We start from the raw sequence: 3,111 nt of genomic DNA, 5'->3' as shown, positions 1-3,111 counted from the left end.
AGACGCCCCATGACAAGACCTGGGTTCTCCACGTTATTCCAAAGGAGCTCATTTTCCTCCCACTTTGAGGATTTCTTCCCGTATCATTCCAGTGCTGGTCTCCAGTATGCCCATTCCCACTCTATCTTATACAGTTGGAAGCTGCCAGCATAGATACCACTAGATTGATCCAGAGCTTTCTGCCCAGGAAGCCGCCTGGAACATGCTGGGCACATTTGCAATGTTACCTCTTTTTTTTTTTTATACAGTAATACTGCTGATAATCTCTGTTTTCCAGTGAGGTTCAGAGAGGTTAAGTGACTGCCCTAAAGTCACACAGGCCAGATTGGAACCTGGTCTCCAGAGTCCTTACCCTTCTAGTCAACCTCCAAACATCTGCAAGGTGTAAATGCACGGTACCTTGGGGAGCTGGAGGCTGTGCACTCCCTTTACTGACATGGTTGTTGAAGTCATGGACAGAGGGCTTTTCCTACTGTCAGAAGAAAAGGGTGGCCACTCAGCGTCCTGGGGGCAGTTGGACACAACTGAACAAGGTACAAGCGATGCTTGGACAGTGGTTTGAAGTGCAGTTACGACAGGCTGATATGCTTTGGACCTGGTCCTGGATGCTGAGCCACATGGAAGCATTGGCCCTGAGGGTCCAAAACTAAGCGGTGTGCCTTTGGCAGCAGCAGCTTCTCTAGGAGCCTAACCCAGGCTGCTGACAGGAGGCCAAACTGGGCTAGGGAGGTAAAGAGGGAAACTGGCAGGGCAAAGGGACCCGAGGGACTGCAAGGCAAGGAAGAAATGCCTGAGGTGCTGAAAGGCAGCTCTCCCCTCCCTCGACGTGAGTTCTCATCTGCACAACCACAGGGCAGTTGGGGGTGGGGGGGGACTTAATGCCTCAAGCAGCACAGCAGGATGGCCACAGCTGGGGCTCCAGGGTGGACTGCCTGGATTCGAATTTAAATAATGGCTGTGTGACATGTGGCAGGAAGTAACCTCTCTGGATTGAGTTTCTACATCTGTAGGCTACCTGCTGGGAGGTGTGATCACAGCACCTGCCTCCAACTGTTACTACAGTGTTGAAGGAGTGGATAAAGCAGCACTTGAAGAGTGCCTGGCATGTGGGGTGCCAGCCACCCACTCTTATCACTGCCCAAGGAATAGTGACTCCGCCAGCCCCTTCTCATGACAGTGGCACTCTGCCCTGGGCAGGAGGGGCACACAGGGTTGCTACCAACTGCTTCCCAGCCAGGCTGGCAGCTCCAGTGGCAGGGCCTGGCACTTCAGGCTGTCATACCCTTCTCCGCAGACACAGCAGCAGCAGAGCCACAAGCCAGCTCGGGAGCAGATCTGGCTTCAGCTGAGCCTTGGATTCTCTCCGCCCTGCCTGGGACCCTCAACTAAGATATTTAATCTCCATGTGCCCGGGTTTCCCCTCATGTGACAAAGGGAGAAGAAGAGCGCTGTCCCGAGGGTCGAGTTGAGCCCCGCTGTGCCATCTCTACAACCAGGCCTGGCTCACAGGCCACACTCCACAGCAGGGCTAATGGCAGCCCCCACACAGAGGCAGCCCAACAGGGTCAGATAACACACAAGGTCCTGAGTCCTCGCCAGCCCCACTTAGCACAGAGGTATGAAGAGTCCAAGAGGTGATGAGAGAAAAATTCTGAGGTCCTACATTAAATTAATAAGGGCAGGAAGATGGACCAGGGAGGACACAGGGAATGAATCAGTAAACAATGTGGGAGAGCGGGACTCTGACCCTGGTCTCTAAACACCAGAATCCACTTCAATCAACAGGAAAAGACCTTCCTCAACTATTAGCCTCAACCAATCCCTAAGTACCAAGCATTTGTGCTTAATGGACCACTCGCCAATGCCAGCCCACCCACCGCTGCCTTCAGCTTATCCCCGCTTTATCAATAGCCAACCAAAGCTCAGTGTACACAACCTGTGCCGCCCGGACCGCATTACCAGGACCCTCCCTGCGGGGTGAGGCTACAGCCTCTACCAGGCCAGCCTTGCTGCTCATGGCTGCACAGCTCTGCACCTGGACCTGGTCCCTCCTGTCTTCTGTCCTTCATTTCTGTAACAGCTCAGGAAGCTCTTTCACTTCAGAGAACTCCTGACCTCAGAATTTTATCTGCTCACACCTGTAGTCCCAGCAACTTGGGAGGCTGAGGCAGGAGATTGCAAGTTCAAGGCCAGCCACTCCAACTTAGCAAGACCCTGTCTCAGAAAAGTTAAAAAAAAAAAGACTGGGGATGTCACTCGATTCTAGAGTACTTGCCTAGCATACACAAGGTCCTGGGGTCAATCCCCAGCATCTCTCACAGACACACACACGTTTCGGTTCCTCTGCAACCAGGTTCTACCTAAACTTCAATGAGCAGCCACAGCTGCTGCCAGCCCCTCAGCCTGGTACACCACCCCATGGCCTGCTCAACTGGGTGCAGATAGGGCCTCTTTCCAGACCATCCTGCTTCATACAAGGCTAGGTTGGAGTGTCTCACCCAGACCCCTCACCACTGCCCCTGACATGGGCCACAACCTGTCTTAATGACTCATCTGCTTTTATCCACCCACCCCAAACCCATCAGAGGCTGAGCCCGGAGTCCTTAACCCCTCTACAGGCCTAGCACAGTCCAGAGCTGAGGCCCCCAGTAAGCCAGGGAGCCTGGCTGTTCTCTCCAGTGCCTTGGACTGTTGGGCCACCAGGCCAAGCTCTTTGGACCACGATCTCTGAGCCAGGCTCCAGCTGGTCTGGCACCCTCTGCTCCTACACTGCTGGACAGGCCCTCTCCTTCAGTCGGCCAGAGGTGCCTTCATTCATTCAGTCATTAAAGGACGGTGTTCCTGCTGCTATCTGGAGACTTGGAAGTAAAAAAGAGCTCTTCTTGCCCCAAGATCACACCCTGACAGACCACACCGTCCCAACACACCAGCATGAAGTCTGCAGAAGGCACACGGCCAGGGACACAGGAGGGTACACGTGCACTGCAACACCTCACACTAGTCCAACAGGACACACCCACATCACCCTACCCGGTTAGATACGTGTGCATAACCAGGCGCACACTGGGCTGCCTGCCTGCTGGATGGCCAGGCCTGGTAGCTGAGGCTCAG

The sequence above is a fragment of the Callospermophilus lateralis genome, unplaced genomic scaffold, assembly GCF_048772815.1.
Source record: "Callospermophilus lateralis isolate mCalLat2 unplaced genomic scaffold, mCalLat2.hap1 Scaffold_93, whole genome shotgun sequence".
In the NCBI taxonomy this organism is placed as follows: Eukaryota; Metazoa; Chordata; class Mammalia; order Rodentia; family Sciuridae; genus Callospermophilus; species Callospermophilus lateralis.
This window is presented reverse-complemented; position numbering follows the sequence as displayed.